Source organism: Anomaloglossus baeobatrachus, chromosome 1 (genome assembly GCF_048569485.1).
Source record: "Anomaloglossus baeobatrachus isolate aAnoBae1 chromosome 1, aAnoBae1.hap1, whole genome shotgun sequence".
In the NCBI taxonomy this organism is placed as follows: domain Eukaryota; kingdom Metazoa; phylum Chordata; class Amphibia; order Anura; family Aromobatidae; genus Anomaloglossus; species Anomaloglossus baeobatrachus.
Window position 1 is genome coordinate 113,331,666 of NC_134353.1, and position 18,360 is coordinate 113,350,025.

The window sequence follows — 18,360 nt, forward strand, 5'->3', positions numbered from 1 at the left end:
ATTCACATCATACATGCACATATAGACACATTATAGATATTATTAATATATGGAGAAGCCGGCAGCAGCCTCATTCACCTCCCAGCTTGTCTCCCGTCCAGCTCCTCCTGGTCATGTGACTGTGCTGCGCTGATTGATGGCCACACACAGTGCACACTGACACATATCTCTCACAGGAGTGGCTGAGGGCTACAGTATATAAATGACAGGAGGGGCTGGGGTCATACGGTAGACATTACTGGGGGCATAGATGTTACTGGGGTAACATACAACTCTGTGGGGCATACACATTGCTGGGTTGGGTGGCATAGAGCTCTGTGGGGCCACGCATACGGCTCTGGGGGTCCTATACAGCTCAAGGGGGGGGCACCTACTGCATTGAGAGAGCCCATACAGCTTAGAAGTGGGGGCCCATACAGATAAGGGTGGGTGTAACATACAACTCAGGTGCAGGGGAGCCCCATACAGATTGGTGGGGGGTGGAACATAAAACTCAGGTGGAGGGGTAGAACATACAGTTCAGGTGGGGGGGGGGGGCATAAGCTGTGCTCAGTGTGCTGGCTCCTCTTCATCTGTGGGACTGGAGCACACTGCGCTGGAGCTCCGCCCACATATGAATTTCAATGCAGGAGGAGCATGGAGCATTCAGCAGTGAATGCTGTGTGCTAGTGTGAATTAAAGCCCAAGCACTGCAGTTGCCGGAACTCAGCCTGGGGCCTGCAAGACTGAAGACTGTGAGTGGGCTCCCCAGCTGTCCATGTGTGACGGGTGCTGACGCCGGCCCTGGTCAGTTGGACCCAAGTACATATCTTTTCCACTTATTACACATACCACACGCTCAGACGCTAATTATATGAAACAGTCCAAAACTTTTAATAAAATAACAAACATATATACAATAAATCAAACTTCTTTTATAGAGGTTTCATTGTTCTTGAGATATGTATGCACATAGTAACTGCAAAGACATTAGATAACCATCTAAACTTCAGGTATAATCATTGACAGAGTATACAATGCCTTTTCTGGTATCACAATATTAATGTCGTATCCTCAGGATTAATATCGATCGGTGTCTAACTCCCAACAAACAAGGCAGTGAATGGAGTGGAGACCGAGCTTCCTGTTTACACTGCAGGTGGACTGGGTGGTGTAAACAGTGAAGACCACCACGGTCCCTTCAAACATTGGTGGCATTTGCAGAAAGTTAGACTTCCACCCAGGGGCAGACATATCAATGGTACAGCCTGAGTGGCTGCCCAGGGGCCCCGAAGGTTAGGGGGCCCGTTTCTGCCCCCAAAACAAGAGTAATTGTGCATTTTGATGAGTTATTGGGCTTTACAAGTGCCCATATAGTGTTCTTGCATATGGGCACTCTTCGGTGTGTCTGCCAGTGCTTCCACAGATTTTGAATAATAAAAAAAAAAAAAAATGTTTGTGTAATGAACTCGAAACGTATTTTGCTCTCCCCCAATAATAACTAACATACAGGATTGCAAGGGGACAGTCTTATACCAATGATATTTGTTGAAGTCTCCTTTACTGAGCTGGGACTGTTATCCTGTGGACATTTTTGCAGGCAATCTGAGCAGAATCCCTGCAGGAAATAAATGTATGAGCCTCCCGGGAGGTCCAGGTTGCACCATAAGAACAGTGCTGTGATCTGTAGGAACATTTTATGAATATCCATTGATGGGAGCAGCTTCATTCAGTGTGAGGTAGTGCATCCAACAGTACTTGTGAACTGGATCTTGCTGTTCAGTTAGGATATGGAGGATGGAATGGAGTTCTGATTCTTCTGTTCCTCTGAAAGAAAATATAAATAATCTGAAATATGCCATATATTAGTAAATCAGAAGCTGTAAGAACTGCATTACATGGTTGGTTACAGATCACTACTAAGTTAGCAGTTTGAGCCCTTTAACTTAAATTTGGCATGATCCACTGGCAAATATCGCAACAGGATCCGGCAACAATAAAATGACAAAATGAATAAAAGGGCACCCTGCTGTTTCCTGACACCTTCCTTTGGGGAATCTAGAGTTTGGAGAATGTGGAAGGTTACGCTATGTAATGAAAAATAATGCAATACAAGCTAATTAGGACTTTTGACTGCTCTCCCTTAACCCCTTCACCCCTGGCCACTAAAACACCCTAATGACCGGGCCATTTTTTGCAATTCTGACCAGTGTCACTTTGACAGGTTATAACTCTGGAACGCTTCAACGGATCCTGGCAATTCTGACATTGTTTTTTCGTGACATATTGTACTTCATGTCAGTGGTAAATTTAGGCCGATACTTTTTGCGTTTATTTGTGAAAATTTAGGAAATTGTGCGAAAATTTGGAAAATTTCGCAATTTTCAAACTTTGAAAATTTATGCCCATAAATCTGAGAAATATGTCACACAAAATAGTTACTAAATAACATTTCCCACTTGTCAACTTTACATCAGCGCAATTTTCGAAATAAATTTTTTTTTCGTTAGGAAGTTAGAAGGGGTCAAAGTTCATCAGCAATTTTTCCAACAAAATTTACAAAATATTTTTTTTAGGGACCACCTCACATTTGAAGTGACTTTGAGAGGCCTAGGTGACAGAAAATACCCAAAAGTGACCCCATTCTAAAAACTGCACCCCTCACACTGCTCAAAACCACATCCAAGAAGTTTATTAACCCTTTAGGTGCGTCACAGGAACCAAAGCAATGTGGAAGGAAAAAATGAAAATTTTACTTTTTAACACAAAAATGTTACTTTAGCCATAAAATTTTCATTTTTACAAGGGAGAAAAGAGAAAGTGCACCCTACAATTTATTGTGCATGTTCTCCTGAGTACGCTGATACCCCATATGTGGTAAAAATCAATTGTTTGGGTGCACGGCAGAGGTCGAAAGGCAAGGAGCGCCATTTGAATTTTTGAACACAAAATTAGCTGCACTCATTGGCGGACGCCATGTCGGGTTTGAAGACCCCCTGAGGTGCCTAAACAATGGAGCTCCCCCACAAGTAACCCCATTTTGGAAACTAGAGCCCTCAAATATTTTTTCTAGATGTTTGATGAGCACTTTGAACACCTGGGGGCTTCACAGAAGTTTATAACGTTGAGCCGTGAAAAGAAAAAAAAACTTTACCACAAAACTGTTGCTTCAACTAGGTAGCTTTTTTTTTCACAAGGGTATCGGGAAAAAATGCAACATAAAATGTATTGTCCATTTTCTCCTGAGTACGCAGATACCTCATATGTGGTGGAAAGTAATTTTTGGGCGCATGGCGGGGCTCAGAAGAGAAGGGCACCATTTGACAGCAAAATTGATTGGAATCATTAGCGGACGCCATGTCACGTTTTTAGACCCCCCCCCCATGGTGCCTAAACAGTGGAGCTCCCCCACAAATTACCCCATTTTGGAACTAGACCCCTCAAGGAATTTATCTAGATGTTTAGTGAGCCCCTTGTACCCCCATGGGCTCCACTGAAAGTTGATAACGTTGAACCGTGAAAATTATTTATTTTTTTTTTATTTTTTTTTTTAAATTTTTGCAGCAACAAGGTAGCTTTTTTTTTTTTCTTTTTACAACGGTATCAGGAAAAAATGCACCATAAAACGTATTGTGCAATTTTTCCCGAGTACGCAGATACCTCACATGTGGTGGAAATCAATTGTTTGGGCGCATGGCGGGGCTCAGAAGACAAGGAACGCCATTTGACTTTTCAAACGCACAGACGCGGTGCACTGATCGGCTGCTGCAGGACGCACGGTCGGATGAGATACAAAAAGCGCTGGGGATACGGAAAAAAAAAGTCACGCCAAAAATTGAGCAGGGATGTTGATCCGCGCTCAGCGGGACGTACAGACAGATGCGATACTTTTTTTTCCGTATCCCCAACGCTTTTTGTATTGCATCAGTCCGTGCGTCCCGCCGAGCGCTGATCAGGGATGCACATAACGGATCGGCATCCCTGCTCAATTTTTGGCGTGACTTTTTTTTCCGTATCCCCGATGCTTTTTGTCACGCCAAAAATTGAGCAGGGATGCCGATCCGTTATGTGCATCCCTGATCAGCGCTCGGCGGGACGCACGGACAGATGCGATACAAAAAGCGTCGGGAATACGGGAAAAAAAGTCCCGCCGAAAACTGACCACGGATGCAGATACATTATCTGCATCCCTGATCAGCGCTCGGCGGGACGCACGGACGCATGAGGTGTAAAAATGGACAGGGGATAGAGGAAAAAAAGAAAAAAAAAAGTTATACTCACAGTACCCAGAGGATTTGCAGGAGGAACAGAAGGCAAGGAACAGCTTTACAGCAGCAGCCAGCAGGCAGGAAGTTGGACAGCTCAGCAGAAGACCCAGGAAGAAGGACCCAGCGATGGAGGCAGATGTGATCGGCCGGTGAAGACAGGTAAGAGGACGTCGGGGGGACAGCAGAGGGGGAGGGGGAGAGCAGAGGGGGAGAGCAGAGGAGGGAGATACCGGAGGAGCTGCAGAATAGAGATCACGGGGGAGGCCGGCAGACTGGGATGTCGGGGGGCAGACTGGGATGTCGGGGGGGCAGACTGGGATGTCGGGGGGGCAGACTGGGATGTCGGGGGGGCAGACTGGGATGTCGGGGGGGCAGACTGGGATGTCTGGGGGCAGATCGGGATGTCTGGGGGCAGATCGGGATGTCTGGGGGCAGATCGGAATGTCGGGGGGCAGATCGGGATGTCGGGGGGGCAGATCGGGATGGCGGGGGGCAGATCGCAGGGGGGCACGGGCAGGGGCCATTACGGGAGCGCGCAGGAGCAAATCACAAGAGCGCGCAGGGGCTGCAAGAGAGCAGGGGAGGAGGGATACCGGAGGAGCTGCAGAATAGAGATGTCGGGGGGGGCAGATCGGGATGTCGGGGGGGCAGATCGGGATGTCGGGGGGGGCAGATCGCAGGGGGGCACGAGCAGGGGCCATTACGGAAGCGCGCAGGGGCTGCAAGGTGAGCACAATACTCACCGCTCCTGCTCCTGCTCCGTGACAGCAGCGGCAGCAGCAGCGGTGGCGTGGTACCACTAGTACCAGCCAGTGCTGCACGCTGCAGACATGTTGGGGGAGGGTCCCCAGACCAGCACAAGCCTGGGGAGGGCGGCCACCGGCAGATCAGACCGCCCCACTGCACACTGATTGGAGCAATTGCGCGTCATAGCACGATCGCTCCAATCAGTGCTGCAGGGGGAGGCCACGGTGTCTGCTTGCTTCCAGCCAATGATCGGAGCTGCTGCAGCCCCGGTCCTAGCTGGATTTTACAAGATCACACTATTTTTGGCATTTTTCTTTGCCGAAAACAGCGTGATCAATGTGATTGGCGGTTCCGATTTGAACAGCCAATCACATCGATCGACCCCCCCTGGGGTCAAGCAAAGGTCCCCTGCTGTAAGAAACAGCAGGGGACATCATTTGAAAGCCGTTGCTATGGCCACGGCAATCAAATGAAGTTTAGGCCGTAAAATTACGTCCCTGGTCGTTAAGTCACGTTAAAATAGGACGTAATTTTACTGCCCGCGGTCGTGAAGGGGTTAAGGGACCTCTGCTGCCGTCATGCCCATGTGACCAGAAGGGGCGGGTCCTCCACCAACATAGCGGATACCGGGAAGATACATTATTTTTTTTAAGTCCACGTGGTTATGGAGATGTTTAATAATAAAAGCGGGGATGTTTGGGTAAGAACCCCCACATAGGGGGATACAGGGAGGGAGGGGGTGAAACATCACAACTCCCATCAACCAAGCCGTCCTGACCAGCCGAGCCGGTCCCGCCCACCAGCCGAGCCGGTCCCGCCCACCAGCCGAGCCGGTCCCGCCCACCAGCCGAGCCGGTCCCGCCCACCAGCCGAGCCGGTCCCGCCCACCAGCCGAGCCGGTCCCGCCCACCAGCCGAGCCGGTCCCGCCCACCAGCCGAGCCGGTCCCGCCCACCAGCCAAGCCAGTCCCGCCCACCAGCCAAGCCAGTCCCACCCACCAGCCAAGCTGGTCCCGCCTAAGGTCCTTATAGCCACTGGGATTTAACCACAACTGATAAATAGTGTTGGAGTAGGCAGGATATTTTGTGAGAAGTTTGGATTTCAGCAGCAGTGATGGCGCGGTAGCACTGGATGAACATAGATGTGAGAAAGTTGATTGTACTGGTAAGTATCTTGCACAAAATATACACAGATACATACAGGTACATATTTGTCCATAACTTTTTTTTTTTTTTCACTACACTTTTTTATTTTTTTTAATCAAAACCTTACCTGTCGTCTGCGACGATGCAATAACCACACTACTATTAGAAGTAAAAGGATTTGATATGGCCTGCGGAGCCGGATTGCAGGAACATGGCTGGGCATTTTCCCCCTCAAGCACACACTTTGCTTCCAAAATGGTGAATGAGAGGGAAGAGAGAGAAGAAGGAAATGACATCAATTTTTTTTTTCAACAAGCTTTATGGGCTTGCTTCTACTGAAAAGAAACAAATCAAATCAGAACTGACAAAAATGCACCAAAAACACAGCATCATTACAAGCGTTTTTATTTTTACATTTCCAGGCTCTCTGGGACAAGGTGCAGTTTTGGTTTTTTTTTGTGACAACAAAACTGCAGCGTGCGCATGTAGCCTAATGTATCTCACCAGTGAAAGCTGCAGCGTGCGCATGTAGCCTAATGTATCTCACCAGTGAAAGCTGCAGCGTGCGCATGCTAAATGTATCTCACCATTGAAGGCTGCATGCATTTTTGGGAAAATATAGTTTATTTTAAGCAGTTATTATGAATGTGTATAAATCCTGTCAAAATTGCATTTAAAAAAAACTTGGTATAAAAATACGTGTCCCTAAAAATAAATGCATTGGGTTTCAGCACTATTAGCATGGTTGTTACAACAGACACCGATTAAACAGGCATGTATATTCACACACACATATTCACGCATGTTGTATGTCATGGGCGGGGAGGGGACGCCGCTGCTGCGCTCACCACGCTCGGGAACGGCGCTGCTGCTGCTCGGTGGCTCGAGCGGTGGGCCGGATCCGGGACTCGAGCGGCGCTCCTCGCCCGTGAGTGAAAGGGGTGGTTTGTTGGTGTTTGGGATGTCGGTTTGTGACTCCACGCACGGTCATACCTCCCAACCGTCCCGGATACAGCGGGACTGTACCGGATTTCAGCGGGTGTCACGATCGTGAGGCTTTTTGTCCCACCCGTGGCTCCGTCCACCCGCTCTCTCCCCGTCTGACTTTCTCCCCCTCCTAATGCACATGAGCAGAGCAGAGCCGAGCGCTGCTTCACTGCTCTGGCTCTGTGCTGCCGCTGTTATGGGTGGGCGGCAGCAGCACTCTGGCTGCCGGCACTTTAAATCTGCAGCTCAGCGTGCACTCACTGCTCACTGCTGGGCTGTTTGTGTACGGAAGTGCATCTGTGGGCGGAGCTACCGAGAAACAAGCTGAGCTCTGTCCACAGATAGAGACTGCAGGAAGAGCAGCTGAAGACCAAGGAATGCTGTATGTGAACCCCCCCACCTACCAGAGCTGTATGCCCCAACCCCCTCCTCACCAGAGCTATATGCCTCCAGCCACCCCCCCTCACCAGATCTGTGTGCCCCCCCAGCCCCAACACTAGATTTGTATGCCCCCAGCCCCCCCATCGGAGCTGTATGTGCCCCCAGAGCTGTATAAGCCCCAACACCAGAGCTATATGCCCCTTAGTAATATCTATGCTACCAGTAATTTGTATGCCCCACAGTAAAGTGTATTTCCCCCAGTAATGTGTATACCCCTTAGTAACGTGTATGCCCCTGTGAAAAACACAGATGCTCTTCACTGACATGTTAAACACGCATATGTCCCTTCATACTCCGTGATTCACGGCACACAGTGGTTGTCCATGTGCAATCCATGATACGTGATCCGTACTCCGTGATTGCACATGGACATATACTCACCTGCCCCCGCTCCTGCTCTCCGTGGTGCTGAAGAGTCCCGCGATTCAGCATCCAGCCACCGCTCTCTCACCTCTGCAGCTGCTTCCGGGTCGGCTCTGGCTGCATAAATGAATATGCATGCCATAATGAACCAGCCAGGAAGAAGCAGAGAGCAGCTGCCGAACTCAGCATCGCTGGAGAAGGTGAGTTGAAAAAGATTTTTATTTTAAATGTTTCTGTGCGGCAATCACGGATACGCCGCCGCATGTACGCCACACGGAGGCACAGTCAGTGAAAAATCACTGATGTGTGTGCAGATCCATTGATTATAATGGGTCTGCATAGGTCAGTGATTCTGGTACGTATAAAAACTAGCACATACATACCAGAATCACTGACATCTGAAACAGGCCTAATATGTATGCCCCTCAAGTACTGTCTATGCCCCAAGACCCTCCTGTGCTGTATGTACTGTAGCCCCCAGCCTCTCCTGTGCTGTATATACTGTAGCCCCCAGCCCCTCCTCTCTCTCTCTCTCTCTATATATATATATATATATATATATATATATATATATATATATATATATATATATATATATATATATATATATATATATATAAATTAATTAGTATATTAAACCCCCATCCTCCCTTGTGATACATACACAGCGGTGTCAGTGTGCACTGTGCGTGGCTAGGTCTGTTAAAGTGTTGCCAAGTGATCACATGCCAGGAGGAGCTGGATAGAGACAAGCAGGGTAGGTGAGTGCGGCTGCTGCCTGCTTCCCCATATTATTACCGCCAATGTGTGTATATGTATGATGTATATATCTATGTATGTCAGTGCAGATGACTGTGTATAGATTTGTCTGTTTATATGTATTTTAGGGAATTTGTCTTCAAATATGTATCGTATATGTGCGTATGCCTGTGCCCACGATCAGTACTCACTGTGCCCTTGAGGCAGCGCGTTCTGATCTGCGGGGCTGCACGTCTCCTCCGCAGGAGACCACAGCTGCCTGTGCCCACGATCAGGACTCACTGTGTCCTGGAGGCAGCGGGTCCTGACCTGCGGGGCTGCACATCTCCTCCCCAGGAGAATGCAGCTGCCTGTGCCCACGATCAGGACTCACTGTGTCCTGGAGGCAGCGGGTCCTGACCTGCGGGGCTGCACGTCTCCTCCGCAGGAGAACACAGCTGCCTGTGCCCACGATCAGGGTTCAGTGCGCTGCGGTCTGCTGCTGTGTTCTCCCTACGGAGGACGCATGCAACTGCAGAAAACAATTGATATGCTGCAGCCTGGAAAGACTCTCCGCAGGTCAGTGTTTGCTGCAGAATAAACAAGCACAGTGGGCACGGGATTTCTAGAAATCCCTCCACTGTGCTTGTACTGTACAATGCGGCGTTTTAGACACAGCAAAAACACGCTACATCCAAAATGCTGCAAATACTGATCGTGGGCACGCAGCCTTAAACAATGTGATCAGCAGTGCTGAAAAGGATTGGATGTGGGCGTGACAGATTGCAAAATGGGTGAGGTTAGGGGGCGTGGCTTAAAATTGCCGCGGCGCGCGTAGCTTTGTCCCTCTTTCTCATCTTTATATGTTGGGAGGTATGCCCACAGTGTGTGGTGAGGTTGGGGCACCAGCGCTGCTCTGTACAGGGATCCCGGGAGCGATGACAGGGAGCAGCTGGGATGTTTTCCTCCCCTCCGTGGGTAGGGGGATTTTGGTAGTCCCGGGGCCCGGAGTTATTGTCTGTTTGGTGGATTGCGGGGCTTGGCCAGGTGCAGGGTCGCGGGGCAGCGCAGTGCCAGACTGCACGGTGGTACTTACTCAGCCAGTAACGCACACGGAGTCTCTGGTAAAACAAACGACTGGATGGACGAGTCCCACAGACGGCTGCTGCGGTCACTCCCGGTCGGTTGGCGGTAACTGTCTCTCCCTGCACCGGTGTTATGTTCTCGGCCCCGATGGCTTCCCACCGGTAACCCGCTCCCCAGCTGTATGTTGGCTAAGGGAGCCCCTTTTGTTGCCCGCAGGCTCTGGCCCTGGGAGCTCTAGCTCTGGCGGTAGCTTTATCTCCCTCACGGTTTGGACGGTTGCCTTCAGTCGGGTCTTTATTGCTGGGAAACCCCGGAGGTTCCCGTCGCTGACGGATTTGATCGGTTTAACGGCGACTCCTAGCCTGGTCGGGGTCCGTAGGCCCTGCCGGATGGTGCTGGCTTCTCTTCGCTCCCCCCGATCCGGTACCGGCGTGCCACCGCCCGTCCCCGGTCCTTACGGTTGTGCGTCAATCTGCCTCTCCTGCAGACGGTCACCACCGTCTGCCAACCTTGCTGTATGTGCCCGGGCCACGTACCCGGACACGGTCAGTCTGCTCCTCCACTACTACTTCCTTCAACTCCCAACTCTCAACTCCTCTGACCTTCTTTCCAGCCTCCAGGACTGTGAACTCCTCAGTGGGAGGAGCCAACCGCCTGGCTCCGCCCCACCTGGTGTGGACATCAGCCCCTGGAGAGAGGCAACAAGGATTTTGTGTGTGCAGCTGATGTGCCTAACCGGGGTGTGGGGTGTGTTGTTGCAGTACCTGTGACGTCCTGGCTTGTCCAGGGCGCCACATGTACATATACAGTGTATATAATATATAATCTCTTGTGTTTTCCCCCACAAATAAGACACTATTTTATATTATGGGTATTTTTTCCCCGAAGAATGTGACAGAGCTTATTTTTGGGGTAGGGATTATTTCCGGTGAAACACGTGTCAGGGTAAGTTTACCACCCCCTACCCCCCAAAAGTCAGAAACGCCCCCCAGGAGAATTATACTTACCAGACCCCGGATTATGATATATGTGCCTCCCCCGTGCCAGCATCCTCTGCCTCTCGGATCCGGACCTCCTAAGGGGGTGGCTTGAGGGTCTCCGGACCCAGGGGTCTCACGGACACGCCGAATAAATGGGGGGGGGGGCCTAGATGTAAAACCAAGGTGCTGGTGGCCAGCCACCGCAGCCGGTTGCATTCAGGTTCCCCCACTCAGACTGTTGACCTCTGTCCTTTTCCTCTGCACTGACTTTGTGTATGGTGGACTGCCTGGTCTGGAACTCAGGAGTCCGCTCCCGGCTGGATGTGGCCTAAGGATCCGTGCCCGCAGACGCTGGCCCGTGGGATCTATGGGCCCTGGCGGTGACCTCCTATCCCTATCGGTGGGCTGTTGTCTTCTATGAGGGACTTTGGGTGGGACAGGGCCTCTAGTCCTGGCCTCAATCGGTTAATTAACCAGGCCGCTGGTTTCTGGTCCTGGCTTCAGAATCCGAGTACCCCCCTTTGTCCTCCGGTTTCCGGGTCGATTCCCCGTGTCGGTATCGGTGGGCTACAACCCTGTCCCGGTCCACCTCGGTTCTGCCGAGCCGTCTTTCCGTCTCCTGCTGACGGATACCACCATCTGCCACCTAGCCAAAGGCACCAGGGCTCCTACCCTGGCACCGTTAAACTTGAACCTCCTCTGCTGGAGCTACACCTAGCTCCAGCCCACACTCCTCTCAACTTGAACTACAAAACTCATCTGCTTGTTTTCCCGCCCCGGGCTTTCTAAACCCCTGGGTGGGCATGTCTATCCATCTGGTCCCGCCCACTGGTGAGTCTATCTTTCCCTAAGGGGGGTGACTAGGGTTTCATGTCGGCTGTGTGTTTCCTAAAGCGGGCTTTATACGCTACAATATATGAAACGAAATGTCGTCGGGGTCACGTCGTAAGTGACGCACATCCGGCCTCATTTGACATATCGTAGCGTGTAACACAAATGAGCGACTGTGAACGAGCAAAAATACTCACCTAATCGTTACTCGTTGACACGTTGCTCATTTTCAAAAAATCGAACGTCCTTCTGTGCTCCGGTTGTTCATCGTTCCCGAGGCAGCACACGTCGCTCTGTGTGACACCCCGGGAACGATGAACTGCAGCTTACCTGCATCCCGCCTGCAATGCGGAAGGAAGCAGGTGGGCGGGATGTTTTCATCCCGCTAATCTCCGCCCCTCCGCTTCTATTGGCCGGCCGCTGTGTGACGTCGCTGTGACGCCGAACGTCCCTCCCCCTTCAGGAAGTGGATGTTCGCCGCCCACAGCGAGGTCATTCGGAAGGTAAATACGTGTGACGGGGGTTACCGAGTTTGTGTGACACGGGCAACACATTGCCCGTATCGCACAAATGATGGGGGCGGGTGAGATCGCACATGCGAACGCACGATACATTGAAGCGTGTAAAGCAGCCTTAAGTAAGGGAAGGGTGTTGTGCAGGGGCTTATCTGTGACTACCTGGTTTTGCCGTCACTATATATATATATATATATATATATATATATATAATATATATTACTGGCTCACTGATCTCCCAGTGTCGCGGGCAGAGGAGGGGACGCCGCGCACTCCCACTGCTCGGGTCCGGCTGCTGCGGCCTGCTGCTGCTCGGTGGCTCGAGCGATGGGCCGGATCCCGGGGACTCGAGCGGCGCTCCTCGCCCGTCGGTGAAAGGGGATTGGATTTTGGGATAGTTTATTGTCCGAGACGCCACCCACGGTTGTGGTGATTAAGTGGACACCACCGCTGCTCTGTCCGGGGAGCCCGGGAGGGATGGTATGGAGCAGCCAGTTGTTGATTTGCCCCTCCGTGGGTAGGGGACTTGGTGCTCCCGGGGCCCAGTGATGGGGTTGGTATGGTGGACAGGCGGGTATGGGGCCTGTGGGGGGTGCAGGGGCAGCGCTGTGCCGCACGGCACGGAGGTACTCACTCAGCCAGTAAACACGACACAGTTCTCGGTAAACAAACGGCTGGTTGGACGGGTCCCTCGGACGGTTCACGGTGCTGATGTTCCCTGCAGTTAGCGGTGACGGTCTCTTCCCTGCACCTATGTAAAGTCTCTTGGTAGCGATGGGTCCCCACCGGTTACCCACTCCTCGGCTTCAATCTGGGCCGAAGGAGCCCTACTTTGCCCGCAGGCGCTGGCCCTGGGAAACTGGTGCCCTGGCGGTGGCGGTGTCTCCCCTTCACGGTCGGGCTGTTGCCTTCAATCGGGACTTGGTTGTTAGGAGACAGAGGTCCCCTTCACTGACGGATTTGGCAAATTATGGCGACTCCTAGCCTTGCCAAGATCCGAAAGGCCCCTGCCCTGGTGCTGACTGTTCTTCGTATACTGCTCCGGTACCGCCGGGTCACCACCCGTCCGCGGTCCTTCCAGCAACCTCCGAGCAGTCCCCCTGCAGACTATCACCGTCGTCTGCTGACCTTGCTGTCACTGTCCGGGGCACACACCCAGACCAACTTCAGGCTCACTTAACTGTTACTTTCTGTCGCGACTCTTACTGTCCTCCTTTGCCACTTCACTGTTTACTCCTTCACTTCCCTAGCTCGACTCTGTTCTGCCTGGTTTTCCCGCCTCCAGGGCTATGAACTCCTCGGTGGGCGGAGCCAACCGCCTGGCCCACCCCCTGGTGTGGACATCAGCCCCTGGAGGAAGGCAACAAGGATTTTGGGTTAGCTTGGTGTACCTGCAGGGAATGTGGGGGTGCATGTGATGTTGTGACCTGTGACCCCTGGCTTGCCCAGGGCGTCACACCAGCAGCGGTCTTAAGATTTAAGATTACAATGGTGCCCGGAGGTGGCACTTGCGCAGATGGGATCTCAGCTTGCCATTGAGCCGAGAGCTCAATCTGTGCACGCACTGATTCCGTGCGCCATTTATTTGAAGCCCTCACCGCCTGGAGTTGCCGCACTGCTTTTGTCAGTTTTCCCCAAGAGAATAATGCACACAATGTACAAGTAGCTACTCATGTCTGCAATTTGAGGATGAGACAAGTATGTTTTCCAATATAGCTATCTGAACCCATCGTTAGGCTGGATTTACACATCTGTGATTTGTGGCCCAAGTATGCACTGTTATGCACTGGCCAACTGTCCCGTGCCTATGAGGTTATTAAATTCAGGGCAGGAGACCCAGGGCCGGTCCATACCGTACTTGTGCTGTCAAAACACGGATGTCGGAATCTGGCTTTAGACGAAACTTGGGGGACCGTATATCAAGGCTCACGTATCAACCATGACTTCAAGACTGATCAGGAGCATACTGACCTTATAGCACCCCTGAATACATCAGGGTGCTACAGGGAACTGCATCCTCCCAGGGTGCAGAGCCTACCCCCATGGGTCCAAGTTCAGAGAAATCGGTGTCACCTCCATCAGCACCACAAATACCAATCAACACCTCACATCATGACCTGTCAGACACACCAGTGGGTTGGTCTAGCTGGAAAAGGGCTACCCACTTAGGGGTCAGGCAGACTGGTGAGAGGGAAGAAGAAAGAGTCTAGTAAGAGCCCTAAAAGTGAGAGTAGCTGGGGAGTGTTAGCTCCCGGGGAGCTAAAAGGACCAAAGTTGGGTCGCAGACAGTGGTCCGGGACCAGAGGAGTCGGGGACCGGTAGCAGTAACATTGGAAACGGGTGCGATGGACATAGTCTTGGAGGCTGTCTGGAGCAGAAAGCCCAAATGAACTGACCGGGTACCGAGCACAACTGGGCACAAAACCCTAGGTCAGGAGCAGATTCAATATCCTGACAATTAACCTGCAGAGGAAGGGGACCTTCAGGGACCTTCCCAAAGAGCTCAGAGACTGAGGGCATCAGCACACCGTGGGGGACAGGGTTTTCTGCAGAAAGCAACTCACTAAAGTCCCAAGTGCCTGCCCTTGGGAGCAAGTCTTCACTTGAAAACTGAAGAGGGGGACCCTTCAAGCTTCAAGCTATAGGGACCCACACGGACATGAAACTGTGCACTGAGGCAGGCTCCAAATTACTATGTGACACCGGTGGGACCGGGTACTTGGATGGGCTCCCTGCAGTGGCATCGGCACAGAAAGAATTTGGTTTACCTACAGCGTGTGTGTTTCCTTTATAAACCTCATCCAGCACCACGACTACCAGCAGTGAGTACCTTGGTCCACTGCACCCTGCTCTCCCAAAGATCTACCAATACCCCTGAGTTCAGGGCCTTCCCTACCTGTGGAGGGACTAACATCAAGCTGCTTAACTCCATCTGCCCCGCTACTCCTTACAGCAGCGGTGGTACTCCCATTACCGCAACCCACAGGTGGAGTCACGAACTTCTCCCCTGTAAATATCCCCTTTTATGGATCAAAGTGTCCGCCAAGCCGGGTCCGGACCCCGCGAGCCACAACGATCCTGGATCCGAGCAGCCCGACTAACACCGGGGTGGTACAACCTGACCTCAACAGCCTCGTATATGCCAATTCGGCTGATGCGTTCAGGAAAGGAAATCCTCAGTAAGTTTGAAAATCACAGTCCATACTTGGATTGTATTACAGATCTCTAAATTTAGCTTTATCTTAATCTCTACTGTAAGTAGTGACTCCCCATTGCCACATTGGCTTACTACAGTATACATACTCATTTTGCTTGAATTCATCTAACCCTTATCACATATATGATCATTCTTTTCATGCCATTCCTTTGATAATAACCTGTGTTCATTTTTCAGCCTTTGAATACTTAATCTTTCTTGGTTATATGTAAAGGAAGTCATACACTTAGTGGCCAGTTCATTATGACCGGTAAAATATTTCATGTGGTTTACGTGGTTATTACTCAAATACGACTGAAATAAGTAAGTACATATAAAATAATTTAGCAATTTCTACAGCCTTCAGTGAGAAAGATGGGTGAAAAACAAGACCTCATTGTGAGCATAAGAAATGCTTTGTGAATTGTCCATAAGTAACAAGTGTTAAGGCCGCTTTACACGCTGCGATATCGTTACCGATATCGCTAGCGTGCGTACCCGCCCCCGTCGGTTGTGCGTCACGGGCAAATCGCTGCCCGTGGCGCACAACATTGCTCGGACCTGTCACACTACGTACCTGCCTAGCGACGTCGCTGTGTCCGGCGCACTACCTCCTTTCTAAGGGGCGGTTGGCGTGGCGTTACAGCGACGTCACTAAGCGGTCGCCCAATAGAAGCAGAGGGGGCGGAGATGAGCGGGACGAACATCCCGCCCACCTCCTTCCTTCCTCATTGCGTGTGGCCGCAGGTACGATGTGGTTCCTCGTTCCTGCAATGTCACACATAGCGATGTGTGCTGCCGCAGGAACGACGAAGAACATCATACCTGCAGCAGCAACGATATTTGGGAATAGAGCACAGTGTCAACGAGCAACGATATGGTGAGTATTATTGCTCGTTAACGGTCGCTCCTGCGTTTCACACACAACGACGTCGCTAACGAGGCCGGATGTACGTCACGAATTCCGTGACCCCAACGACATCTCATTAGCGATGTCGTTGCGTGTAAAGCGGCCTTTAGGACCATAAAGTAAAAAGGAGTGCACACCATGCATACGGTAGAAAATAGCTACTGGGAGCTAGAACGAACTTACTGGAGGGTAGATCTGTAAACAGGTGCCAGGAGTGCAATACGGAAAATGGGCAACCCAGTGGTGACTCAAACAGGTTTTTATTGTACAGTAAACAAATTTCCTTAATAATAACCCAATCCTGGCCCTTCCATGAGGGGAGAGTCAATGTTGCGGCCTTAAACCTGCTTTACATGTTACGATTCAGCATACGATATTGTATGCGATCGTAACCGCCCCCATCGTATGTGCGGCACGTTCAATTTTGTTGAATGTGCCGCACAAACGATTCACCCCGTCACACGTACTTACCCGTCCATATGACCTCGATGTGGGCGGCGAACGTCCACTTCCTGGAGTGGGAGGGACGTTCGGCGTCACAGCGACGTCACGTGACAGCCGTCCAAAAGAAGCGGAGGGGCGGAGACCTCCTTCCTTCCGCATTTCTGGCCGGGAGCCGCAGGACGCAGGTAAGATCTGTTCATTGTTCCCAGGGTGTCACACACTGCGATGTGTGCTACCCCGGGTATGATGAACAACCTGACGTTCAATTCATGAGGAATGTTCGACGTGCGTGCGATGAAGGTTTTAACGTTCATTCGCAATCGCACGTAGCTGTTACACACTACAATGTACCTTACGATGCCGGATGTGCATCACTTACGACGTGACCCCGCCGACACATCGTAAGATATATTGTATTGTGTAAAGCAGGCTTTACTTGTACTTATGGTATACAATTAAGCAATAAAACGTAAGCTCTATATGTGCCAATGTAGTGCCCCTGAACACCTCAGGGTGCTTCAAGGTTCTGCATCCCCACCAGGATGCAGGGCCTACCCCCTTAGGAACCCAGAACCCCAGTGCCTGTAACACCAAAAACCCAAGTAATCCCAATTTCCCCCAACAAACCCCAATAAAATGGTACTTAGCTAGGGTGGGACCAATGAATGGCCGCCTAGAGGTGGAGCCACTCCAGTCCACTAGTTGACCAAGTGGAAGGGGCAGACTGGAGAGTAGTCGGGACACATGAAGACAATAATCAGAACGGAGAAGGAAGTCTGCAGGGAAAGAGAGCAGACAGAGTTGAGTAGTGACTATGGAAGTGTGAAGGTGGAAGTGAAGTGACACCCTGAGTCGGGTTAACTGTGACCTGGCACCCAGGAGAAGTGGTTGCCGGTGGAGTACTCCCGGACCTACGCACTGACTGGGTACAGGACCCTAGGACAGGAAAGAGCTTTAAGCCGACCTGTTAACACCTGCACAGCAATGGGGACCATCAAGGCCCTTGCTGACTTTAAAGAATCCGAAGACTCAGTAGCAAAGGGAGAACCGGGGACAGGACCAGAGACTCCAACCCAACAGGGTTCACGCTACCGTCAGGCGGACAGAAGTGGAGAAACCACAGAATGGGGACCCCCAGCGTTCTATACCACAGGGACCCACTTACCAGAGACAGGTGCAGGGGAAGAAGGTACCAGAGAACCAGACTGGCACTGGGACGAAGGGGACCTGGAGGCGAAACCAGCCTGCCTCGGGCAACCAGTTAACATCATCAGCAGTGAGTAAACCAGTTGCACTGAATACCTGTCTGGACTCCTTCTCCCGACGCCCACCGCACCAAACACCCACGGGGCAATACCCTACTTGTGGAGGGCCTACCATACTAGCTGCAATACCATCAGCCCCAGTAGAGACATTCCGCAAGTGGCGTCACGAATAACTTTATTCACAAATCCCCTGTAAATATCCCCATTGCAAAAAGGGCCCAGGTCATGGAACCGGTAACGGCCACCATCGTGACATTCCCAAGACGTACACTGCCTGGAACAGAGTGCCTCATATCCCTGGGTGCTACAACCCTTTTACCTGGCGTCACGAACAGGATTGAACTGGACCCTGTCAAACCGGGTGACGTGTGCCATAAAAACTGTATTTTACGTACTGTACTTTATTACTTGAAAAAACGCCGCCATTTTGCTGTGAAAAATAACTGCACCACAGCAGACCAAAAG

General features: G+C 51.2%; 1 protein-coding gene across 1 annotated transcript in view; it reads right to left on the bottom strand.

Moving 5' to 3' along the window:
• Positions 1-916: 916 nt before the first annotated feature.
• Positions 917-18,360, bottom strand: part of TMEM156 (transmembrane protein 156) — a 66,742-nt gene continuing 49,298 nt past the window's right edge. Inside the window, exon 5 of the mRNA XM_075333812.1 lies at positions 917-1,806. The gene's annotated coding sequence lies outside the window, so the exon portion shown is untranslated. The remainder of the gene's footprint in view (positions 1,807-18,360) is intronic.